Raw genomic sequence first — 14134 nt, 5'->3', positions numbered from 1 at the left:
ATGAGCATATATACATAACGCAAACACATAGCATTACATTACAATAGGCGTAGCAGTGGGTGGAGCAATAGGCGTGACGCGTAGCAGTCGCGAAAGATAAGGGTGAAAAGAGGTGTAACAGGGCGTATACATAGACATGTGATGCAAACGTAACAGAATATGTCATGAATGGGGCGGAAACCATGGAGGGGGCTACCTGAGGAGCCGGGACCTCTAACCTGATGGTGCGCGCAAACTGGCAATGACGTATCACTAGGAGAAGCTGGGGGCTTCGAACTCTGTGCTAGGAGCAGAGACTGAAGTCTGGAGAGTCAGGGCGACATGTACCTAAACAGTATCTAGTATCTGATGTTTAGAGAACATGTTGATATAAACTAGAAGTCAGGAGGGGAAAGGCTAACAGACACTAAGACTGGACCATGCATTATTCTACATGTAGTGCGTGATGAAGAATATTAAATGACCATTAATACAGTATTTCTCTAACATGGGGCCGTAAAGGCTAGACAATGACGGAAACTATTGATGCAGTTCAGTAGCTTAGGAATGCAGGGAAGAGGACTGTACTGATAACTGGAATCATAACATACTCTTGGCAGACTCAGAGGCAGAGCCAAGCGGAGCCGGGCACTGCGAGGCAGGAAGTAAGTGAAGGGTCGAGGATACAGGTGGGGGCTGTATCGCTCCTCAGCGAGGCTTCAGGAGACAGGAGCTGAATCTGGTGTCCAGGCCCTTTTGAGGCCTAGAAACGGGGACTTTATAATAGAATAACGTGCACACTGAGAAACGTGGCAACGTAGCTTTACATAGGCCTGATATTCGTAGTATTCACGAGAACTGGAAACTGGCATACTAGAGGTGGACACAACTGTAATTGCGTCATTAATCGAACATAGGGAATGCATATGCATATTTAATCATGCACACATAACATATGATGGATGACACGTAGGGACACAGAACATGGCAAAATTTACTTTTCCACAAGGTGCTACAGGCCCTCCAACGAGCTGGCCTCACGATCAAGGCCAGCAAATGCCAAATTGGCCAGGGGTCCGTGACCTATCTCGGGCACCAGGTGGGAAGCGGTCTGGTGGCCCCTTTGCAACTCAAGATCGCTGCCATCCAGTCGTGGCAGCCCCCCATCACCCAGACCGAGGTCCGCGCCTTCTTGGGACTCACAGGCTACTACCGGCGGTTCGTGAGGGACTATGGCAGCATTGTAGGGCCCCTCACGGAACTCACATCCAAAAACCAACCCAAGAAGGTCAACTGGACCCCAGACTGTCAAGCGGCCTTCGAGAAGCTGAAGGCCGCCATGTGCTCCGCCCCGGTGCTCCAGGCCCCCGACTACAGTCGGGAATTTATCGTCCAAACAGATGCCTCCGACCATGGCGTTGGGGCAGTCCTTTCCCAGCTGAACCCCGAAGGACTTGACCAGCCAGTGGCTTTCATCAGCAGACGGCTCCTGGCCCGAGAACAACGCTGGAGCACCATCGAGAGGGAGGCCTTCGCCGTGGTGTGGGCCCTCAAAAAGCTCCGGCCTTATCTCTTCGGCACCCACTTCCGGGTCCAGACCGATCATCGACCCCTGCAATGGCTAATGCAGATGCGGGGGGAAAACCCGAAACTACTACGTTGGTCCATCTCCCTGCAGGGGATGGACTTCACTGTGGAACATCGACCCGGGCAAGACCACGCCAACGCAGATGGCCTGTCACGCTTTTTCCGCCTCGACGAGGAGAGTCCCCAAGAGGATGGGTGACTCTCCCCGCCTTCAGCTGGGGGGGACGCATGTTGGACAGGCCACGTGTAAGGCTTGCTCCCTCCCCGCACGACCAGGCCCGAGCCCCGCTCCTCAGGCGTTACACGCAACAACAACCCGTTTCCCGTCTCCTATAGGGCCCCTGCCCCTGAACATCTCCACATCGTGGGCTCGATTCCCTACCGGCCCTCTCGCCCGGCCTGGGCGCCATCTTGGACACGGCACCACGAGGCCGCGTGGCCTCCGATCAACCCTAACCCTGGGCCTGGCCAGGCCCCGACATCCCGGCACCACCATCCACCCAGGAGGTGAGCGGACTACTTGGCAGGTCAATGGGAGAAAGAGGTGTCGATGGCTCTCCCCCGCCAGGTGCCGATCGCCCCCAGCTCCCCCAGGCGCTGGCTCCACCCCCCTGCTGGGTGTCTGGACTCCCTCATCCCGGACCTCCCGACCTCCCAGTGCGAGGGTCCGGACATCAAAGGGCGCCAGACCTATAACTGGCGCAGCTCCAGAGCAGGAAGGCAGTTGTATCCTGGAGTCGAGAGACGCAGTGAAGAACTCATCCTTGACGGACTACTGGCGCTGCCGTAGCCCTGCCTTGCGAACTACCGATCTGCCTGCTGGCGCTGCCGCGGCTCTCTGCACCCATCTTCATCGGGACCTGCTGGCTCCGCCGCGGACCGTCACTACCTTCAACCATCCCGGGACCTGCTGGCTCCGCCGCGGCCCGATCATCTAGAACGCCGAGCTCGAGGATTGTGAGCTAATTCATCTACCACCACATCCCCCAGAGTGGTAACGAGACTGTCCCGCTACCCCCTTACCCAACCAAGAGACTAGAATAGAGGGGACCCCGGAGTCCAGACCTCCTTGTACCACCTCACCGTACTTAAAGAATTGCTTATAAAGTAACGTTGAACCTTATCCTTGTGTGGTGTACGTCAGTGGGGGGGAAGTTATTTGTCTGTACGATTGCTGGAGACGGATCTCCCCGGAGACCTCTCCCCTTATCCTCGGCCGACCCTCCCGGTCCGTCTAACGTTGGAGCCAAGGAGAGATCTGCATTCTCCACCCAGAGGGCCACTTTCAGTTCAAAGTCATGTCTTTTGGATTAAAGAATGCACCTGCCACTTTTTAAAGGTTTTTGAATCTTTTTTTTTATTTTTTTAAATATTTTTTTAGGGAATAATAATAATCTTTATTGCGTGATTTAAAAATAAACCATTGCAAGTACAAAACATTTAAAAGGTTCAAGGTTGCATTTAGAATGTTAAATTCATTAAAAGTCAGTATGTATGGATGATAACAAATGAAACTTCCATTTAAAAAGTCATATTCATAAAAAGCCAGCAACAGCAAGTAAAATTTGGCAGCATTATTCCAATGGGGGGTCGCAAACTCTGGGCAGCTCAGTAAGTTTTTTTGCAGCGCGCTCCATGAATCTTACTAGGGCACAATTTAATTTAGTGTTCCTAGGGTCGAAACAGGCCAAAACTGCTGCTCTACAGCTTTTAATCATGTTTCTATTCCAATGATGCTTGAGTAGGGCCCGTCTCTCTGTCAATAGTAGAGGGCACAGGCATATGATGTGTATGATGTCTTCTTTGTGGGTCCCACAAAGTCGGCATTGATCGTTTCCATGTTGTCTTTTCCATTTTGACCAATGAGTCAACAGGTTAATAGCTCCCAGTCTCAGTTTTAAAAAACTTAGTTTCGTCCGAGCACTAAACGATATAGTAAGGTACGGTTGTGGAATTAGCGAGGCATAAGATTGAAGGGTCATCCACCCATGACTTCTTTTTGCAAGGCTGGCTTTGTCTTCCACTATTGATAATTGTTTGGTGCTGATTTTCGCTAGCCTTTTAAATTCCATCTGACTAGCATGAAAGTTCCAGAGGTCATTTAGGCACAGGGTTTTTAAGCCTTTTGACCAGTATTCATGTCCTGCTCGCCATGAGTTCTTATCAATGCTGGCCCACAAATGGTATCCTAAACTTCCCTCCTTTGATAACCTCAATTTGTGACAGCACACGTGGAAAGACATGGTTTTTGAATCAAGATCTGTCAGGACTTGATGACTTTAGTGCAGCATATCTGGACCCTACTGCTGTCTTTCGCGGCACCTGAGAGGATCACCCGGTCCACCTGAGAGATATTTGCAGGAACTGCAACAGACAGGCCTCACAATCAAGGCAAGCAAATGCCAGATTGGGCAGAGTTCTGTTCTCTACTTGGGCCACCTTGTAGGTGGAGGCCACGTACGACCTCTTCAACCCAAGATCCAAACTTTCCTGGACTGGGAGTCTCCAAAGGCACAGACTCAGGTCAGGACATTGCTTGGAGGACTAACAGGATACTATAGGAGGTTTGTGGAGTTGTTTGGATCCATTGTGGCCCCTCTCACCGAGCTTACCTCAAGGAAGCAGCCGAAGAAGGTCATTTGGATGAGTTTGTCAAAATGCCTTTGACACCCTGAGAGCGGCCATGTGCTCAGCACCTGTCTCAAAAGCACCTGATTGTGGGAAACAGTTCACTGTTCAAACAGACGCTTTTGAACATGGGATTGGGGCAGTGTTGTCACAAACCATCGATAAGGGTCGGGATCAGCTAGCAGCCTACATTAGCAGGCGACTTCTCCCTAGAGAGCAGGGCTGCATCGCCATTGAGAGCGAAGCCTTTGCTGTGGGTTGGTCTCACCTCCTGCTGGTCAAGTCAAGTCAAGTCAAATAATTTATATAGCGCGCTACATACCCAGAGGGTCTCAAGGCGCTTGAAGAAGGGTGGGGAATTACTTGTCGAATATCCAAGTTTTAAGTTGCTTTCTGTTGGACAGGCCCCACGAAGGGCTCGCTCCCTCCCCGCATGACAGGGCCCAGACATCGGCCCTCCGGGTGCTACCCGCAGAAGCAACCCGCAACCCGTCCCCCTCCGGGACGCCTGCTCCCGGATATCTCTGTGCCACGGGCCCAGGCCCCCGTCAACCCCATTGCCCGGCCCGGCCGCCATCTTGGACACTGCACCACGCGGCCGCGTGACCTCGACTCGACCCCAACCCTGGGCCTGGCCGGGCCCCGACATTCCGGCACCACCATCCACCCAGGAGGTGAACGGACCACTTGGCAGGTTAATGGGAGAAAGAAGTGTCGATGGCTCTCCCCCGCCAGGTGCCGATCGCCCCCAGCCTCCCCGGGTGCCTGCTTCACCCCCCTGCTGGGTGTCTGGACTCCCTCATCCCGGACCTCCCGACCTCCCAGTGCGAGGGTCCGGACATCAAAGGGCGCCAGACCTATAACTGAGGCAGCCCCAGAGCAGGAAGGCAGTTGTATCCTGGAGTCGAGAGACACCGAGAAGAACTCATCCTTGACGGACTGCTGGCGCTGCCGCAGCCCTGCCTTGTGAACTATTGTCCTGCCTGCTGGCGCTGCCGCGGCCTTCTGCAACCTTCATCCTCGTGGGACCTGCTGGCGCTACCGCGGCCCGTTGTAACCGTCATCCTCGTTGGGACCTGCTGGCGCTGCCGCGGCCCGTTGCCACCTACGACCTCTTCGGGACCTGCTGGCGCTGCCGCGGTCTGACCCGTCCGAACGCCGAGCTCGAGGATTGTGAGCTACCACCGTTTCACCTCAGTACCTGTAGGTACCAAGACTGTCCCGCTACCCCCTTTCCCTAATAGAGACTAGAATTGAGAGGATCATCGTGTCCTGATCTCCTTGTATCGTACCACCTTACTCAAAGAATTGCCTATAAAAGGTGTTAAGCTGATCTTCGTGTGGTGTCCATCTGTGGGGGGGGGGAGTTACTTGTCTGTACGATCGCTGGAGATGGCCCTCACCGGAGGCCTCTCCCCTTGTGCTCGGCCGACCCTCCAGGTCCCCGTCTAACACTTTCTGAATGCTAGGTGGTTCTGAGTGAGGCGAAGGTGAATGGGGAGTGAGTTCCAGGTTTTAGCTGCCAGGTAGGAGAAGGATCTTCCTCCCATGGTGGTTTTGTTGATGCAGGGTACGGTAGCCAGGGCTTGGTTGGAGGAGCGTAGCTGGCGGGAGGGGGTGTAGAAGGAAAGTCGTGAGTTGAGGCATTCGGGTCCAAGTTCGTAAAGTGCTTTGTGTGCGTGGGTTAGGAGGCGGAATGTTATTCTCTTATTGACGGGGAGCCAGTGGAGGTTTTTCAGGTGACTAGAAATGTGGTCTTTGCGCGGGATGTCAAGTATGAGTCTGGCTGAAGCGTTCTGGATGCGTTGGAGTTTTTTCTGAAGTTTAGCAGTGGTACCGGCGTATAGGGTGTTACCGTAGTCCAGGCGGCTCGTGACCAGTGCGTGGGTGACCGTTTTTCTAGTTTCGGTGGGGATCCAGCGAAATGTTTTTTTGAGCATGCGAAGAATGTTGAAGCACGATGATGAGACGGCGTTGACTTGTCTGTTCATCGAGAGTGAGGAGTCCAGGATGACGCCCAGGTTCCGTGCGTGGTCCGTCGGGATGGGTGCTTTTCCAAGGGCCTCTGGCCACCAAGAGTCATCCCAGGCAGAGGGGGAGGTGCCTAAGATGAGGACTTCTGTTTTGTCTGAGTTCAGTTTCAGACGGCTGTGCTTCATCCACTCGGCTACTTCTTTCATTCCTTCGTGTAAGTTGGTTTTGGCGGTGTTCGGGTCTTTGGTGAGTGAGAGGATCAGTTGGGTGTCATCAGCGTAGGAGATGATGTTGAGGTTGTGTTGATCTTGTAGCCTTCCGGGATGGCAATGGTGATGTCTGGGGCTGAGGATGCGTTCATCCATGTTTCTGTTAGGAAGGCGACGTCCGGAGAGATGGTGTCTAGTAGATTCCATAGGTCGATGGCGTGTCTGTGGACCGAGCGGGTGTTGAGCAGGATGCATTTTAGGTGGTTGGGGTTAGGTCTCTGTTTGGTGTTCGTGGATGAGGAGTTGGTCTTGGTGCCGTCATACTTGCAGGAGATGCATGAGAAGGGTCCATGGGTGTGTCCAGGAGCGGCTTGGACGCAGTTGGGGAGTCGTCCGGGGTTAAGGGCTAAGAGGGTGGAGGCGTCGTATGTAATGCCGGTGGTGTGGGAGGTACGGGGACCAGGGGGTCTGGCGCTAGGCGTGGGCTTGGCGCGGACGGGCGTAGACGGGCTTACCTTTGGCGCACCTTCGGGGCGCGACCGCTGCGCGTTACCGCTGCGCGCAAGTGCATATGTCATATATGGGTGGTGGAGGGGGCGGGGGCGAGGGAGGGTCAGCTGGGAGGCGGGAGCGGGGAGGAGACACGGGTCAGGGGTGGACAAACAACAACAAAATGGCTACTTGGGCTGAAAATCGAAACGGGGCACAGCCGAGTACCGGCACTGAACAAATGAAGTATTAACTTCTCAACAATGACGCGCTAACGTGCACAATAGTTCATCAGCAGATGCACTTTCAATTTTTAAAATGAGCAGGCTATGTTATTTTCAATCGGCACTGTTGCGCAAATGGGCGCTGTTATCTCTGTGCAGGTTACGATACCAGGCGCTATGTCCAGGCAGCAGGGAAGCAGGCAACAATGAGGCACACGGTCAGGTAGGAAGAGATGGAGCGTGGGGGAGCGACCGCTTCGGGGCAAGCCCAGGTGGTCACCCTGGTGGGTGCTATCACTCCCAGAGGAAATAAGACAAAAGACCGAGGTAGGAAGGAGGTCACACCTCCACCCTCCCAGGATGGCTCGCGAAAGACCCATCAGGGAGATGAGCTTTAAATGCTTCTCCGCCTCAGACATGTAAGTGACTTGTCTCCCAGTGGAGACAAAGGACCCCTACTGCCAGGCACTGTTGTATGCAAGCAGGCGGTAAATGAGGTATTTAGAAGGCGTACACTCCCCGAAGGATAGCCACACCTCTTAGGTGGGCTAGTGAGTCTGTACAGCTTAGGATGAACTGTGCCATCTTGAAAAGACCTAAGAATAGTGGGTTCTGGAGAGTTTGGTGACATATCCTCCTCCTCCCCTGGATGTTGTCACCTCAGCAGCACAGATAACCAGGTACACCCCAGCCCGTGAGACGCCGGAGCTAGGCTGAGCTGTTCTGCCTGGTGATTCCTGGTAAAAAAGGCCCTCCAAACTTCACCTCCAAGGGGCTCCTCTGAACTCACCCTGCAAGTACTGTTTTGTGAAACATATTTTTGACAACTTCCATGGCTCCCGTTCGGCACCAATGATAGCCAAGATACCTCTGCGTGAGGACTCCCTGGGCATGGGAAAAATTGTCTCGACTGTTGAGGTTTTGTCTCTGGACCCGCAAGCCCTTAACTCCAAGTGTGCACCATTGAACTCACCCCACAAGTGACCGAGTGTCACCTGAGAATTCTCCCATTGACCGCAATGATAAAGTTTAACAGCTCTGCAAAGTATTGATTTTATTCGGAATGTAAATTCTATGGGCGCGACTCACAGAATTAATCTGAGACAAAAGTTTAACTTTACCACTGTAGGAAGGTGGCTACCTGACTATGGTTACCCCAGATTTTTTGCCTGTGTTTAGCTGGTTTTTTGACTAATTGACCTGGTTCCCTGCTAATCAGGGCCCCAGGCCATCTGCTCTCTCTGTAAAATGGATTCCATGTACCCTAGGTACATACCACAATTGGAAATTGACTCCTTGTCAGCCCCTGTATAATGCACTATAGGTGCCCAGGGCATAGGGGCCACCAAGGCCTACCAGGGGCTGCAGCATATCTTTTGCCACCCCTGGCTGGTTCTTAAATTGACACAACTGGCTGATCACTCAGCTGGGGTAAGGTGGTGTAATCACCCCTTACTTAGATATAGTATACCTATACCTAAACCTATATCTGGACACATATTAACCTGTGAGCCACTCCTATGGAAGGCCTCATCAATCCTGGAGGCAGAGTGCGTGGTTTAATGTGAGATGGAGCTCTAGCATGAGCTGAGCCTGTCTACAGCTGTCGGGAACAACTCCCTAAGCTGTTTCAGGATAATGCCATACCATATACTCTTAAGTGCCTTATAATCCTCGCGGTTATATAGCAACTCTGGTTTGGCTTTATCAAAACATGTCGTGTAAGGTGTCATACGATTTGGAATACTATCCCCTCGCCAGTTCTGGCGACGGGGATAGCATTCCACCCCTCTAGAGGGGTAAGACATGTTACTTTACTTAAATGCGGTTAATTTCTAAAAGGACCTTAGATCCACAAAATGGATGCCTCTGCCACAGACAAGAGTCTGACCCCCTGAAGCTGACCGAAACTCAGCCAAATGGGGCCTGGACAAAGGGTTTCCTGTCGCAGGGGGGTGTTACCACCCTCCAGACAGGAGATAGTGGATTGTAGCAGGGAGGTTTGAAAGAAACCAGACACTGCTTGGGGCGCACAAGGCTGCCCCTTGCATAATCCGGCCAAACCGGTTCTGGGGCACTCCAGCCCTCGTGCCAGGGCGGCCTGGATCAAAGGAAGGGGGTGTATCCACCCACTTCCTGGGTCCCACCCATAGGAGGGGACCTAGCAGGTAATCCAGCCCCCAAAATTAGTATAAGACTGGGAGCAGTGCCAATGCACTTGAGATTTCCTGATGAAACATAAGAAACGAAACTCTGGACCCTTCGACATCCTACTCAACGTAGAAGACTGAAGAATCTCCCTTGTGGTCAAGGAGTGACCACCCTGTGCAAACAGGCACCATCCAGCCATCGACGTCTGCTTTGTCGCAGTTCCCGCCGGAACTCGAGCGACAGAGAACGACGAGTTCAAGCTTGCCTGCCTTCCAACAGCCCGATCCACAGTCCCTGCAGAGCTGAGACCCGTGGAGGTGACCGGAAGCGTGGGGCACGCCATCTTGAATTGACCACGAGATGCTGACCGTGCAGCCCACGAGTGACCCTCGAAGCTGTACACCAGGGTTTGAGAAGCCCCAGCCCTGAGCCACTCTTGCACCGAAGTTCAGCCCTCCACACTCGACGAGTGCTGCGTGGGGCCCTTCTGCTCCATTTGGCTCAACGTGTTGGCCCGGTCACTTGCCAGCCGGCTAGTGGCCCCTGTACCGACGAACTTTGAAATTCAACCTGCAAATCTGGTTGCTCCAGATCTGCACCAGCTCCCCTGAAAAGGAGCCCCCACTCTGACCCTCCTGGTTCGAGTGAGAAGCAATCTCCCGGTTCCGCGTGGATTGCTCTTGCCAAGTGTTGTTTGCTCCAAACTTGAAGCCGACTGCGCCGACGGTGAGAGCCCTTGTGGGACAGATCGTGACCCGCTCCTGGACGTCGCAGATGCCCCAGAGCCCACGTGACAGCGTAGAGAAGCTCCTCGACGACCACCTGATTTCGCCCGACATTGCCTGGTTCCGTCCTGGTTCCACCCTGGTCACTGCTGAGTGACCCAGACTCTGTCCCCTCTGCTTTCAGGTACTTTTCGACTCGAGTCCACCCTTGGACTCCACCGGACACTTCTCTTTCACCCCGCCTGCAGCCCTTTCAGCTTCAAGCACCAAGAGCCTGCGTGACGAAACCCGACTCAACTTCGACCCTGTGCACCCGCTTCCTGTGGGTGAGGTAACTTTGCTCCGCCGGTGTTCCCACACTGGTACACATCTCTAGGGTCTGTGTCCTAAGTTTTGTTCCTCTAGGTTCAGCGGAAGTGTCCTTAAACTTTAACTTTACAACTTTTACGCACCATTGGTTAACATTGGTGCATGCGTGCGCTTTCCGCACTGCTCCCGAATCCCGTGGGCCTCTCCCGACTTCAGCATTGCTTGTCCCGACTGCTCCCAGCGATTCCCTAGGCCCTAGGCCTAACCACTGTTCGATTGGTATCTCTTATACCACTTGTTTAGTATATGGTTTGAGTGGCCCCCGCCCTCATCCATAATTGTGCAACTTTGTATGTTTAAACTGTGCTTTTGATTTAACGCTTGTGCCCCTTTATTCATAAAGCATACTGGGGATTGTTTTTAGTAATAAATACATATATTTTTATAATATATACTTGTGTGGTGTCCTTTCATTTGATATTACAGGATTGTATGTGGTAAAACAGCTCGCTTAACACGACCTCTTAAGTTAAGCCTTTAGGCTGCTTAGTCCATGCTACCCCTAGGATAGCTTGTCTAACAAGGTTGACTTACAACCAGACACCATAAGGGATTGTTTGGTCTGATAACCGGTGGTTCCAGAATTGGAAACATCACCTATCAGGCCAACTTCTCACAACCACTTTCGGTATTCACAAAGGGCATTCACGAGTAGTAAAGTTAGCACCCAACGAGAGACTTCAGGACTCCAGAGACCCACCTCAGCAGTGGGCCAGCAGCTGCAGAATCATTGCTTTAAGGTGCCAGACCCTGACCGCGAAATTCATCTTTGCATGCCTTTGCAGAGCGGCCTATCTTCAAAGCATTCAGCCTGTCCACCCAGCCGGGGCATCGTCAAACCAGCTGTGCTCCCATGGCCCCAGAGTCCTTGTGACCTCATCTCTCCCTTGAAAGCCCTCGGACTTGCCTGCAAGTCCCCCTTTGCGTTGCTTTTACATGTGGCGCACTGGCTTTATAGCGCCAGGTACTGTGTCTCCTTTCTATTTGTTTCCCAAGAAACCCAGGTCGCTCTCAAGAACTTGGCCTTGGTACTTTGGACCTTGGCCCTGAACCTTCCGATTTCCAAAATGGTAACCTCACAACAACTGTATTGCATTGCTTTTTCCAATTAATTTCCCCCCACCCATAGGATATGTATTGTTGATATTGCATTTATTGAGATTTTATCATATTGTGAAAAGTATTTACCTTGTACCCAACGTTCTTCTACTAATATTTATATAAAAAGAAGTACTATTCTTGTAATTCAGACTCAACTTCATTCATTGAGAATGCGCCTCATTTATTATCTTGGTGAGTTCAACAAATTCTTAGCACTACCCTCTGATAAGCCTAACTGCTCGCTTTGCCACTGGATTCAAGCAAGCCGGGCTGAAGACGGCTGTAATGCCAGAAACCGGTCCTCGGAAGCTTGTTTCCGGTCCGGGGAAGGCATGGCTTGGCATTTCGGGCTGGACTGTTCCCATGAGGCACAGGGTCAGACTGATTTGCATATAGCCATGTCTGAACTGGGGTGGCGGAGTGGGCTAAAGAACGGTGATGGATTAAACCCAGATCTGTTGACTGGGTGTGAGTGTTTGATTGGTTCAGATGCTCTGTCCATTACCACCCCTTTTGTAAAGCCTAACTGCTCGCCCACACTACCACAAAATAGAGCATTAGTATTATCTACTTTTCCCGCTGTAAACCAATAAGGGTCTCCCGACCTCTCTGCACAGTGTACCCCATTAGGGTGCACTATAAAGAGAGAGGTCGGTTTCCTACATTGCCTGATGGTCTTAAATGTGCCCCCTATCAAAGTGGTTCGGAAAAAAGAAAAAGGGCATTTCAGATGGATACCGCAACTTTCTTGGCCAGATGCACCTCTGTTAATGTCTTTATCCTTGGAGACCAGGTTTCGGTGAAATATTCCTAATTGGGCGTGGTTCTATCCTTGGTAGAGGGAGAAGGGCAAGGGGCACAAATTGTTAAGAGAGACATCAAGTCGGCTTTCTGCTTGCTGGCAAGTACCCCCAGACAATTTCCTGTTGTTGAGCATTCAGTTTGAAGGCCAATGGTTTGCGGACAAGGAGCTTCCGTTGGGGTGTTTGATCACATGCGCTCTATTTTGACATTTCAGTGCCTTTCTGTAATGGCTGTTCTCATGGTGCACAGGACACAAACACATCACACACAATCACAATGACTTTTTCATTGGTCAGCCTGGTTCCATGGACTGCCAGCAGCTGCTGGTAAGTTTTCAGGAGCTCACGGGGGACTTTGGGGTACTATTGGCACTGGAGAAGACAGTGAGACCCAGTATTGTGCCGTTCTTCTTGGAAGTTGTGATTGATTTGAGGGCAATGGAAGCCATCTGACAGGGGATAAAACACTTATGATGCAAATGCTTTTGGACGCCATGTTGTCAAAAGCCAAGGTCACAGTTAAAGAAGTCAGGTGCTTTTAGGACATTTGGGGCCCGATGTAGGTAATCTCGATTTACCTACTCTTAAATACCGAATCATACCGATTCGGTATTTAAGAGTAGGTAAATTGAATGTAGGTAATTCCACTTTTGAAATTACCGAATCGGAATGATTTGGTAATTACCGAATCGGTATTTACCGATTCGGTAATTGCCATTGATTCCTATGGGCCTCGAGGCCCATAGGAATCAATGGCAATTACCGAATCGGTAAATACCAATCCGGTAAAATTATCGAATTTGCAAGGGGGACAGGGTGTCACTTTTGACACCCTGTTGCACCCCTCAATTGTGCATGGGTGCACATGTTGCTGACATACATGCCCTTAGGGCATGTATGTCTGCAACATGGCACATTTTTTAAAGCAAAAAACATGCTTATTGAAGGTTTTTCATTATTTACCACCAACTTCTAGTTGGTGGTAAATAACAAATTCTTAAACCCTTGTAGCACTAATTACAGTGCTACCTACATGTTAAATTACAGAATCTTTAATTTTACCGATTCGGTATTTTACCGAATCGGAAAAATTACAGATTCGGTAAAATTACCGATTCTGTAATTTAACATGCCCCTACATCTCAATATCCAAATATCGGTCGGAAACGGCCGAAAATCGGTATTTTCGTCCGTTTCCGACCGGTATTTGGATACCTACATCTGGCCCTTGATCTTTGATTGCAGGGTAGCGGGAGAAGGGAGGACATTCTGTAGGTGGCTGCCAATGTCCATATCTGGCTTGCTGTTGCCACATCAGCTTGTGCAATTGTTGACAGGGGTTAGAGAGGATTTAAGACTATGGCACATCTTCTTGGAATCTTGCAATGGAGTGCCGCTGATAGCATTCTGAGAGATGGACTGGGACGCACAGATCTACTCCGATGCTGCAGGTGGGATCGGCTTCAGGCTATATTGGCAAGGCAAATGGTTCACTGAGGAGTGGCCACACGAATGGAAACGTGGGGTTGGAGTATCGCTTTTTTGTAATTCTTTACCTTGCTGGTAGCGGTGACGTTGTGGTGGGGCACTTAGCACTGAAGAAGGTCATGTTTCGGATTGACAATATGGCAGTGGTAGAGGTGGGAAACCGGCAGTCAGACAGAGATGCGCAGGTATTGAAACTGCTGCGAGTTTTGGTGCTGAGGTTTCTGAGGTGTGACCTTTTGTTTAGAGCGTGACATGTTCCAGGAGTGGACAATGATATTGTGGATGCTTTGTCTCATTCACAGTGGGAGAGATTCCATGGGCCAGCCACGGAGGCGGACAGAGTCAGCACTAGGACGCCACTGGAGGTTTGGACAGTAGGCGACAGAGGATGATCCAATTAGTGGCGA

The sequence above is a fragment of the Lissotriton helveticus genome, chromosome 1_1 (genome assembly GCF_964261635.1).
Source record: "Lissotriton helveticus chromosome 1_1, aLisHel1.1, whole genome shotgun sequence".
In the NCBI taxonomy this organism is placed as follows: domain Eukaryota; kingdom Metazoa; phylum Chordata; class Amphibia; order Caudata; family Salamandridae; genus Lissotriton; species Lissotriton helveticus.
Note: the sequence above shows the minus strand (reverse complement) of the source record.